This window comes from Rhipicephalus microplus, unplaced genomic scaffold (genome assembly GCF_043290135.1).
Source record: "Rhipicephalus microplus isolate Deutch F79 unplaced genomic scaffold, USDA_Rmic scaffold_28, whole genome shotgun sequence".
In the NCBI taxonomy this organism is placed as follows: domain Eukaryota; kingdom Metazoa; phylum Arthropoda; class Arachnida; order Ixodida; family Ixodidae; genus Rhipicephalus; species Rhipicephalus microplus.
This window is the reverse complement of record NW_027464601.1, coordinates 160898-173801: the sequence shown is the minus strand read 5'-3', so window position 1 is coordinate 173801 and position 12904 is coordinate 160898. Positions and strand designations below refer to the sequence as shown.

Sequence of the window (12904 nt, the reverse complement as noted above, 5' to 3'; positions counted from 1 at the left end):
GAGCTTGCATGTCACATACCTGAAAAAAAAAAGCTCATTGGCATTGAGAATGCATTCAAGTTCGTCGCCGGAAAAACAAGGGGCCCATCCATGCGCTCCACGTTGCAGCTTTACACAGCTTCCTTTCTCGGAACTCTCCGGTACAGCCTTCCGGTCCTGTCTAATACGTGCAAGACTAATATTCGTGCACTGCAAAGCGTACAAGCCCAAGCACTTCGGAAATGCCTTGGCCTTCAAAGATGCTCATCGACAGTGTCAACTATTGTTATTGCACAAGAACAATTGGTCACAACTACTATTGTCGAGACGCTCAGAGCGCACATTCTACATTTATCACGGCAACCGTCACATCCTTTAGCGTATTTGACAGCTCGGAGGCCCCATTCTTCGTACTGCGGTATTGTGACAAAGCATCAAGACATACTACCGCCTGGCTTCAAACTTGCGATGCATTCAGCAGCTGCGCTATGGAGTCTTCGTCAACCTGACGTGCGCTTATCAGTTCCTGGAATCTTTAGGAATGCACGCATGTCAACGCTAGTCCTGAAGCAATTGACTTTGCGTCTGTTGGACGAAAGGTGCTTCGAGCGCATACATGTTTACACCGATGGCTCCACTAATTCCGACAGCTCCACAGGAGCAGTAGTTGTTCCATCTGAAAATGTGTTGCTTCAGTACAAGTTTTGTCACACCACGACGTAGACCGAAGCAGAGCTCGCAGCACTTCAAGGTGCAGTAAAGTACAATCTTCGGCAGCAACCTCACCAATGGGTGATCTTTTGAGACTCCAGGTCAGCCTTACAGTCACTACGGTTTGTTATGCGTTATGCAGCACGGGTTACACGAACAATCAGTATATCAGATAAGGCACGACTACCACGAAGCGCTCAAGGAAGGTCACGATATTCTATTTCAGTGGTTGGCGAGTCATTGCGGAATCGTCGGCATTACGGCGCGGATGAAGCTGCTCGATCGGCTCATCACCAAGACCAGCGCACGCCCATACCACCGTTGAGAACGGACGCTGCAAGGCTACTACAAGCACTTGCTCGCCGTATATCTCTCCTACAATGGAATACGCAGGGTTTCTCCAAAACGCACCTGTATTCGATCGACCCAAACTTTCAACTTCGTTTGCCATCCGGGCTCCCACGATGCGCTGAAAGTTTACTGTGTCGCATGAGGTTGTGCGTGTTATTTACGAATTCGTACTCTCGTCTCCTTGAAATGGCGAGCACTTCGGCATGCAACATCTGCGCCTTCGAAGAAACGCTTGAGCACATTCTATGTCATTGCCCAGCATACCAGACCGAATGACGTATTACGGAAGCCAAGCTCTGTTTGCTGGATTCACGGCCGCTTACAGAAGAGAAGATCCTGGAACCTTGGCCGACGTCTTCACATACGCGCGAAGCCATGAAAGCCCTCTTGTACTTTTTAAGGACCACCAGACTACACGACCACTTGTGAAAGAACTGTGCGAGACCGTGCTGTCTTGTCTCAAGCTGATTATTCATGCTTCCCTTTCTTACTCCTCTTCTTTTCTATCTCGTTCCGCTCTATTATTCTCCTTTTCCCCCACCCCAAGTGTAGGGTAGCCAACCGAGCCAAGCTTGGTTAACCTCCCTGCCTTTCCTCTCTATTTATCTCTCTTTCTCTCTCTCTCTCTCTCCGTTGAGCACTAACCGACACGAGAAGGTTGCTACGTTATACTCGCTGGGTGTAACCTCCTTGGTTTTAAAAAGGTTTAGCGAGCGTTAGGCTGCAATGCCATGAATACAATGAACTAGTATATACCATCAACTTGAGGTGGGTAAAGGTGGAAAGTAGATACGAAGCGCAAGCCGTAAGAAAGTAAAAGCAGAATTCTCCTGTCTCTCATTTCCCATTAGCAGCCATTGGCATTTTTGTTGAGCACTATCCGGCAGGAATAGGTTGCTACGCTATACTCGCGTGGCGTGACCTCCTTGCTTTTAGAAAGGTTTAGCGAGCGTTGGGCCGCAGTGTCATGAATACAATGAACTAGTATATACCATGAACTCGAGGTAGTTAACGGTGGGAAGTAGATATGAAGCGCAAGCTGTAAGAAAGTAAAAGCCGAATTCTCCTGTCGCTCATTTCCCAATGGCAGTCATTAGCATGTACATTGAGCACTATCTGACAGTAAAGGTTGCTACGTATTACTCGCTGGCCGTAACCTCCTTGGTTTTACAAAGGTTTAGCGAGCGTTGAGCCGCAGTGCCCAGAATACAATGAACTAGTATATATCATGAACTCGAGATGGGAGAAGGTGGGAAGTATATTTGAAGCGCAAGCCGTAAGCAAGTAAAAGCCTAATTTTTCTGTCTCTCATTTCCCATTGACAGCTATTGCCATCTACATTGAGCGCTATCTGACAGGAAAAGGTTGCTATGTAATACTCGCTCGGCGTAACCTCCTTGGTTTTAGAAAGGTTTAGCGAGCGTTGTGCCGCAGTGCCATGAATACAACGAACGAGTATATACCATGAACTCGATGTGGTTAAACGTGGGAAGTAGATATGAAGCGCTAGCCGTAAGAAAGTAACAGCCGAATTCTCCTGTCTTTCATTTTCCATTAGCAGACATTAGCATTTCGATTGAGCACTATCTGACAGGAAAAGGTTGCTACGGTATACTCGCTGGGTGTAACCTTCTTGGTTTTAAAAAGGTTTAGCGAGCGTTGCGCCACCGTGCCATAAATACAGTGAAATAGTATATACCATGAACTCGAGGTGGTTAAAGGTGGGAAGTAGACCCGAAGCGCAAGCCGCAAGAAAGTGTGCGTGTGCCACCTCACGTTTAGTCCTTGGATTGTCCACTGGATGGCGGTGCTCCTATATGGGGAATATATGATGAAAAAATGCGAGATGGTGGTACTTGGAGTGATGAATAAATGGAAGAATAGACACACAGACAGATGCATAGATGGACGCATTAACGGACGCAGGAGCGGATGCATGGACGAACGCAGGGACGGACGCACGAACAGACGCACACACGGATGGGCAGACGAACGCAAGGACGGTCGCACGGACGGACGCAAGGACGGACGGAAGCAAGAACAAATGGACGGACGACTGCTTCGCCCCATTCTCCATAATTCACTCCGTGAATATGCGGCCATTTTTTCTTGATTCCTCGCTTGTTGATTTTCAAGGCCTTGCAGCAGATATTGGCCGTGTAATGCGTGTTCTAGTAAAGTTAGAATATGATTGGGCATTATGGGATCCTGGAACGATTTGTACGCGCATTGGCGAAGAACAAGCGCTGCTTACAATGTGACGCAAAATGAAGGAAGGTAAGGGTGCTGTGCACTCCTTGGTTTTCTCTCTCTTTTGTGCGTGTGTGCATTTTTTTTTTGGCTGTAAGGTTGAGATACAACGAAAAAGCACTTTTCGCTAAAGCGAGATTACGTGCGAGCGAAGTTACGCTTGTGCTTCCAAACGACGTAGTAGACTCCTGCCAGTGCCTTTCCAGCAATTGCAGACGACGCAGCAAGACTGATCTCAACGCTACCGCAGCGCCGCCGTCTGGTCGGCGATTGCAGTACGCTGCTCCGCACCGCCGGAAAGCCGCGCGCTTTGTCAGCTGACCATATCTAAAAAGGTTGCTCAGTGTCAGCGCCACACTGGACACTGGTCCAGTAATCAGGTTTGGCGCTGGGCCAGTGCCACTGGTTTTTGCGATACAGAAGGTCAAAATATGAACATTCATGAGTCGGTTTTGATCTAAACTATACTTTAACGATTACTAGATTCTTTCCAGCTGAATATCTACGATCCTCACAGCAGCCCTGGCACAAGAAGCACGGCCCTAAGCCTAGCAATCGTTTCGGTTAAAGTGAAGTGCTGCGGATGTCGTACGCGTAACGCAAACAAGTAGGACGCAAAATACTTCCAAACTATCGAGTGACAAAATCTACAGTGTTCAGTGAGCAGTACTGATGAACGCTGTTTTCTACATACGTATTTCTAGCCGCATAGCAAGTCACTATGATTGCCGTGACGCATCTGCAGTTACGCTAAGAAGCTTTGCGTCAAAACGTGGCAGAAGAATGTGATGCAAGGCAACCCGCAAAAACTAAGCTAACAATCACCTGTTTAGCGCGAGCACGAAGAGACAAAGCACTGCCTATGTAAACGGCATAATCAAATTATTGGATACGTCAATTTCTTTTAAGATGAAAAAATACAATTATTTTCATCTTTCAGGTATTGAGTAGTGGGCAGTATGTCATGCTCAAAATGTGTGATGTGTTGAGGTAGTAGGTTCGACTCTGGCTCACTCACTTTTTTCATAGTTTTTTTTCACTGCGCGCGTGTTTCACCCTTAAATACGATGTGCGCATGATCAAGAATTTGAAAAACAAACTAAAAGCCATATTTTGGCCGATAATGGTTGTCTCAGTGTGCAGTGCCAGCGTGCCTCGTGCAACGTGGCACTGTCTCAGTGTCAGCGCCAAACCTGTCCAGTAATCAGGTATGGCGCTGGACCAGTGCCATGGGTTTTGGGTTATGATTGTGCTGATGTTAAATATATATATACACCTTTCTCATTCGTGCTTTGCATATCATAAATTCTCACAGCACGTGAGATCTGCCTATTTTTATAAATTTGTAGCAGATATCTTATGCAATTTTTGTGACTAAACGTTGTTATAATTATCCTGGAAAAAGTAAGGGTATAATTAGACTCCCTTTTTCTAAAATACTGGTGGGTCAAGCATAAGCGCGTCAAACGCATTCAGTACAGCACGGATTGTCGTTATGTACACTACTTGTATGCACCTCCCCAGTAATGAAAAAAACACGCTACTTCTCGTTGCTCCAACGTCTCGTTCTCTGGGGCATTTCTCCTCACTACTAATTCGCAAAATATTCTTTCTTTAAAACATTCAGAATTTCAATCAAGTACCGACAGGAAGAAGAGGTGACTCGATATGTTATCTGAAATTTTCGAATATTCGCCCACTCGTACTCTAGCATACTTCCAGTTTCGAAAAACACTGGTATACCGGGTCGCAGCTTTGCAGTAAGAAAAGCAGTTCTTGTGTTGAACGCCATTTTGTTGTTTCATTTTATTCGCATTTGCATGCGCAAGCACGTAGCACGGTAAAATTTTGTTAATATAAATGCAATTATTGTTTGTGTAAATTTAGCATATTGTCACGACTACTGCATATCAAACAATGCATCTAAGAAGCATTTGGGGTCATAGTTGGCTGAGTATTTATTTTGTCGAAGGCTCTACCAAACTCTTCTAGCTAATAACAGGAAACTTTGCTATATTTATTAGCACTGGGCTGCCACGGGTAGGTATAACGTTTGAAATTAACAAATTGGTGAGTTAATAAATGCTTGCGAACATATTGTGCAGTTTTCTTGACACAGTGTCATACTTTACGTTCCTATACAGGAACATCTGACTGAATGCCCATGATATAGTATACGCAGCAGTTTCAATAGATTGCCGGTTGCCAACGAACCGCTTTCGCCGTTTCAGGTCAGTTACTTATGACTCTTAATCCAACCCCAATTTGTATACCGAAGAATATAAATAAATAAACTATAAACAATATATTACATTACATTAATAAAATACCTAAATAAATGTAAAACAACAAGAAATTTTCAGGCTCAATGCTTTATTTCAAGGCTGATTTCAGCTTTCGTTTCGGGTCTGCTGAACAGGCAAACTCAACATAAATGTTTCGGTGGCTCATTGAGCTGCATCTTCAATCTCTTCTGTGCGCGGCCTGAACATGACTTCCAGGCCGGTTGCAATGGGGCACATACTTAGCGCCACTGAAAACAAAAAAACAAATGCATGATGGTCGCGCGTTGTGTTACGTGAACGTTTAAAGCACGCAATGATCAATATATTAGTAAGAAAACAGGCAATATCATAAGCGTACGCCCTCGGGCTTTACTCGTACATAGATATGTTTACGCAGCGTACTGAGTCGTGTTCGTTTCTAAATTAGCTACACAGCTATTTCAGTTCATAATCATATGTACGCCTACTTAGCGAAAAGGCTGTGCCTCCATCTCGCAGTTATAAAGATAAGTTCTAATCGCGAAGCGTTTCTTGGCAAAGTTCAGCGACCTTGATTGTATCTATCTATCTATCTATCTATCTATCTATCTATCTATCTATCTACCTAGCCTGGCCGTTTAGATTTATACTTATAGCTCGACTATACTTATAGCTTTATACTTATAGATTATACTTATAGCTGCGACTTATAGCTCTCCTGGCCGTTTAGATTTTAGTGTCAATACCAAACCTGGTGTGATATAACATGACTGTATTACGAACATAACTGAATAGTCCTAACCTAAAAATTATGATATGTATGTCATAAATGTGATGATATACATGCCATAGTCTTGATGCTCTTGCGGTGGTTTTATTCACTTGATATGTTGCAAAACTGGTATGGTATGACATGACGGCATGGCGAACACACGCGACATGCGTTTCATGTCATGCGTGATATGCGTGTCATTGTACAACATGTGTCATATCAATCATGACATGCCTGCTTGTAACAGCATGACTGCATGCCACACTCATGATGTGCTCACGGCCGTTTCGCTAGCTTTGCATTTACCGAAATTGGTATTACGGGACATGAATGGATGGCAAAAGTATGTGACTGGTGCAAACAAGGTAATCATGAGATGCGGGTTATGTAACTACATAACGACATGCCATGCTCACGATGCGCTAGCGGCCGTTTCACTACCTTCTTATGAAATCAATTGGGCAATATCCCTATCCCCGAGGGCTTTGCTGCAGTTGAGCTAACAATATTCGAACAGAACGCACAACATTGTTCTGAAGTATATTTAACACTAGTAAAATTAGTGCTTTTACATCACTGTTTCGAATTCGAGAAAAACTATTACCTCCAATTAAAAGAAAAAGCGTGGGTACTTCCTTTGCTCCCACCTAGCGAATATATTCATCGGAATTCTAGAAACCGAAATCCTGTCTCACTGTAAGAAGAAACCTGACACGTACCTTTGGTATTTAACTGACATAATTATATTTTGGGGACATGGGCGCAAAACCTAGATAATTTCACTTCATTGCAGAACTCATTTCATACAACAATAAAGTTCACCTCCGATACTTCTACTAAGCGCATCAACCTTTTAGACACCACCATTTATCTTGAATATGGTGTACTAAAGTCAACTCTGTGAAAAAAAAACATTTGACAGGCAACAATAACGCGAATATACAAGCTACCACCAAAGATACTGTAAACAGGGCATTTTCAAAAGTCAGGTAAGAAGATTACGCCGCATATGCGTAAAAAACGAAGATTACGTAAACAGACTTACCGCCTTAATAGATCTATAAGAGAAAGAAACAAACCTCGCACATTCCTCTACAAAGACTACACGGACGCACTGGAACTGTACCGCAACGAAGCACTACAACTGTGCTCTTAAAGCACACCAACAGCAACTACGCCCCTTCTCACTACAAAGTTTTCTAATGCTTTCTTGAAGATAAACAACATCCTCACAAAATATTGTCCAATTTCAACTACCAACCAGAAACATTGAAAATGCTTTCCCAAACCGCCTTAGGTCGTCTACAGACGCGACCTAACTGCAAGGATATGCTTGTTCACACAAAACTTAAAGCAAAGACTAGAACAACGTCTGGGCCCTGTAGCTGGCCGAGATGCTCAACCTGCAAACATATACAGCTGGCAACTAACGTAGAAGCACAACATTTGATTACACCCACAAGGTGACATCAAGCTTCACCTCTACTTGTACCATCCTACTATACTGTCTCAAATGTGGCACTTGGGGAAATATTATATAGCCGAAACTCGGCCACCAATTCATGTACGACTGAATGACCACCGTGCAGACACAAAGCACAGTTTACGAAAAGTCGTAGCCGCTCACTTCAATCCACAGGACCACAATGTCGACCAAGCATAGCTCCACCTTCTACGAACTAATTTACGATCACCTCGAAAAACTAAATGCACGGAATCATATTTGATACACAAGTTTCAGTCACTCAGTCGCTACACCCGTCATGAATCAATGCAGCGTGCGGCAATTTGGAGTTTCTAAGGCCATAGCACAATTGGAGCAATATTTACAAAGACAGATACACTCAGCCCTCAAATAGACATAACTGGTATTACATAAAATCTCTCCTAGTCTACAAATCGTACCATTGTTATTCTCTTTTATTTTTTTATTTTCAAATATATATGTGCTTGTGTCTATATACAACTACAAAGTTTTTGATTTCTAGAAATATCAGCCACTGCTTTTTTTTTCTCGCTTTTAAAACCAATCCCGCCGCGCATCGTTAGTCATTGCAAACACAGAAAGTTCTCTGCGTCACCTCCACGCAGCCACCGTTTTTTCCCCGTTTGTTAGCCTTAGCGTCTATTTTCTTCCCACCCCGCCTCATCCATTCCGTTTTTTCTTTCTTTTTTTAGTTGTGTGTTTTTCGTCGTTGCTTATTTCCGTTGCATCCTCAATTATCCTTTTTCTCAGCCAACATGCCGATAAATTCTTTAGGCAATTTCACTGAGCGGGCCACCGACGAGGATACCCAAAAGATATTTTCGCCAATGACCGTCCACATTAAATACGTGATTTTCCGACCCCATCCGGCATCACTTACTTTCGGCATATTGGCATATAAAAGTATGCTGCCTCCCCACCCAGCCCCCTCTTCTATTGTAACCAGGTTTCTTGTTATGAGTAGCACTCATCATATTTCGAGAACAGGTGTTAATCGCTATCGTCGGAAACTTTTTGTAGTGGCCGGACACGGCAACCATCTGCGGGCATAAAACTTTCAAGCTCTTCAAATTTTTTGTGTCTATAGCGGACACTGCTTTGCAGCACATCCCTCCTAGTTTGCGTGCTTTTCTGCCTCTTTTTTCTGTTTTTCTTTTTTTCTTCTTTTCCTTCTCTGTCTTACCCCATCCTCCAAGAATATTTTTAATTTGAAGTGAATGACGACTGCATACCTCTGATCTATAGTTTTTCTTTTTCAAGACGGCAATAGCTAACAGGGACCCGCGCCACCACCAGAATATGACGTCACTCTTAACTTTCTTAAAGCTAACACGCGAAAGATGACAAGGTGCCTTTGCCGAAGATATGTTCTTCTATCGAAACGTCGGCCAGCTCGTCCAAGGCACTTCTACACTTCAACCTGACAATCCCACTACGTGTTTTCATCTGTCGGCTCCCATATAGATTTTTGATTTTGCAAGTTTTGAGCTGCTTGCCGTTCTTAAAGTGACTTTGTAATTTTTTCTGTTCTTGAAGTATTGCACATAAATGCTCCGGTAGGTCTCTAAAGAGAGGTTTCACTATCGTGTTATACGAACCGCTATGTGTGATAAATGCCACTTTCAAATGCGAAGCATTTCTTAGCCAACTTCGACGACTTCGAGCGTATCTATCAAACCGCCTATGACTTTTAACTCTCCTGGCCGTCTCTATAATCGTATCAATGCCAATATTAATATTACTTAACATGACTCTATAGGAACAATAATTGTCTAGTCAAAACATGGAAATCAGGATATGCATGTCATGAATGTCATGTTTTCAAATTCATAGTCTTGCTGTTATTGCAAGTGGTTTCGTTCACACAACATTTAGAAAAAGTAGTTATCCGACATGACTGCTTTACAAACAGAAATCACAGACCCTTACCTGGTAATTACGACACGCAGGTCATGATATTTATGTTATGACTAGCCATGGCTATACGGTAGGCTCATGGTGCGCTCATGGTCGTTTTGCTAGCTTCAAATGTAAGAAATTTTGTATTGCGGAACGGAAATGAATGACAAAGTTTAATGACACGTCCAAACATAACAACCATGACATGCGTGTTATGTAAAACACGACTACAAGCTACACCCATAGCACGCTCGCAGCCGTTTTGCTAGCTCCAAATCTACCAAACTTGGTTTCAGATGGCGTGAATAGACGATGGAGGTAAATGACACGCCCAAACATATAATCAAGATATGTGTGTCATGTAAAACATGACTACATGCTACGCTCTTAGCGTGCTTCTTGACGTTCCGCTAGCTCCACACATACGACATTTGGTAATATTTCATGGTAATGACACATTCAAATCCTACGTCCAATAACTTGCCCATTAGATGACGTGACTTACACGTCTAAAGATGATAATCTGGATATGCGAATCATGGAAGAGATGACTACATGCTACGCATAATACGCACTAGTAGCCATTTCGCGGGCAGCATATATACCGAATTTCGTATCAGCTGACGTGAACAGACGGCAAAGGTAAATGACACATCCGAACATGGTAGTCATGTTCCGTAAAACATGACTGTATGTTACGCTCATGTCATGCTCACGGCCGTTTCACTGGCTCCACATATACCCAATTTGGTATTACGTCACGTGATGCACGATGAAGGTAAATGGCGCGTCCAAACATGATAATCTAGATATGCATGTCATGTAAAACATGACTACATGCTACGGTCACAGCGCGCACGCGGCTCTTTGGCTCGTTCCACATATATTAAATTTTGTATCGCATTACGTGAATTGACGATGAAGGTAAATGACACGTCCAAACATAATAGTCATGACGTGGGTGTGGTGTAAATAATGACTACATGCTGAGCTCATAGCGTCCACACAGTCGTTTAGCTAGCTCCACATATCACGTCATGTGAATAGACTACGAAGGTGAATTACACATACAAACGTAATAATCGTGGCATGCAAGTCATGTGCGGATAAATTTACGTCCACCTTCTAATTGTGCTGACCTTAAAGTTACATATCAACCTCTCTAATTCGTGCTTCGCATTTCATCGATACCAACAGTACGTGGAATTTGTTATTTTTTTACTTATTATATTCGAAAACATTTATTGTTGTCAAAGACAAGTATGCTAATTTATGGCCTTGATTTTTATAGTAATGGTGTCGATTTCGCTTCGTCGATATACACATTTCAGCCAGATGCTGCTGATCTTCATTATCTTTCTTTGTTTTTGGCGCGTAATGCAGGACAAAATGAGATGGCACAACGCTAAATATTTATTGAATTTCGCGCCACTCATTCTCGTGAATAGTCTTTCTCAGGTGGCATTTGTGTAGGTTTCCTGAAATTGAATTTTCCGAAAGCAACCTTATGCAGGTGTCTTTACAATTTTTTACTAAAACTAACATTTGTCATTCCTAATCTTACGCAATACAAAATGGTTCTCATAACAACACAAGGTGGAAATAACTATAGTTCTGAAAATTCCTACCTATGACAGTGCCGATAAGCACAGCGAGACTGATATCTTGGCAACCTCTCATGATGTTGTCCCCTGCGAAAAGCACACATTCCAAAATTTTTGAGGAAAGGCGTAGAAAAAATAAGTCAATGAAAACGTTGTAAGACGTCAAACTATATCTAATGAATATTGAATAGAGAAGAACATTATGGACTTCAAGTGTGATTTATAAAGTACCTAACTTATTGGATATGAAAATTTAAAGCACGGAAAGATTGAACCGTGAAGAATTCTCTGGGACTAGAACGGGGCAGCATCACGACCTTAGGAAGGTAGTCTTGCTTGATGCTTGGTCTGCCGTTTGAGGAAATCAAGTTTGTTCCATATTTCGGCGCCAGTGTGTTATATAACCCAAAGCAATTAAATCAATACAAGTTAAAAAGAATGATATCATTACACGAAATAGTGAAGAAGGTTTACACAAAGCCAACGGTTAAACAGTGAGTTCTATATTACTGGACTGCTTCTATATAATATTACATCACAGGCATCGTATACTTCAGTAAACTGCGTGAAGTCAAATCCTTGATTGCGTATTCTACTTGAAGATTTAAAACAAGCACAGTAGATTGCACCGCATTATCTTGATTTGTTTTCGGTGACAAGTCCGGTTAATAATGAATGATTTAAGAACTGAACGTCCTAATATAGAACGCTCTTTGCATTTCTTAGGGCTTATGTACCGAAAAGAAGATCTCGGTCTAACAACGAACTAACAATGAACATATATGAAGTAACAATTTGAGCCTTACCTACGATACGACCCTAATATTCACATCACTTTTTCATGTAGGTGATTGAATAACTCGAGCAATTTTTATTCTGAAGTATATCTGGCACACACTGGAGAAGCCACATTTAAAATACAACTGTGTTGATCATGATGTTGAGACTTTTATGTGTACCACTAGAGTGGGAGAGAATAATGAGCGTGTTTTTCAGCATATTGTGATTGGAAATACTGAAAATATGTCTGAAAGGCGTAATTCAGAGCAGAACGAATAAAATTATATTCACAAATGCAAGGTTCCATTTCTTACCTTAAGTACTGCAGAAAGCAGCAGGCAGTAATCGTGAAAATATGGGGTGTTCTGAAGAGACAAACCTTCCGCACTTTTATATACTGTGATTGGCCAAGGGAAGCAATCATAATGTAGCTCACCAGGAAAACAAATCAACAGATAGATTAACCGGATAACATGCCACAGTCGCTGAACGCAATGCTATTTTGATGGATGGGTATATTAGCATACGAAAATTGAACTAAATTATATATGACTAAAATGTCAACCTCTTAGAAACACTAATAACGCGTCATATTCCCTCTACGCCTATTTAGGAAATGACACAAACAATTTGATGTGATAATAAAAGAAACAATAGCTCAGAAAAATTTCATTATGTAATCGGTAATTAAACTGTCACTCAATCAAAAACACATCTCACGCAGCGCAATTGTGTCAAACAAAAATATGATACAAATTGTAGACAATGATTCGTCCAACACGGAGCTTCTGCCATTGAAATCAATAAA

At 42.0% G+C, this 12904-nt stretch overlaps 1 long non-coding RNA gene across 1 annotated transcript; it reads right to left on the bottom strand.

Annotated features, from left to right (window-relative positions):
• Positions 1–5647: 5647 nt before the first annotated feature.
• LOC119170153 (uncharacterized) lies at positions 5648–12506 on the bottom strand. Its single transcript, XR_012889132.1, has 3 exons — positions 12411–12506; positions 11341–11403; positions 5648–5824 (listed from the first exon to the last, which is right to left on the bottom strand). It is a non-coding gene; the product is annotated as an uncharacterized LOC119170153 (long non-coding RNA).
• Positions 12507–12904: the final 398 nt, after the last annotated feature.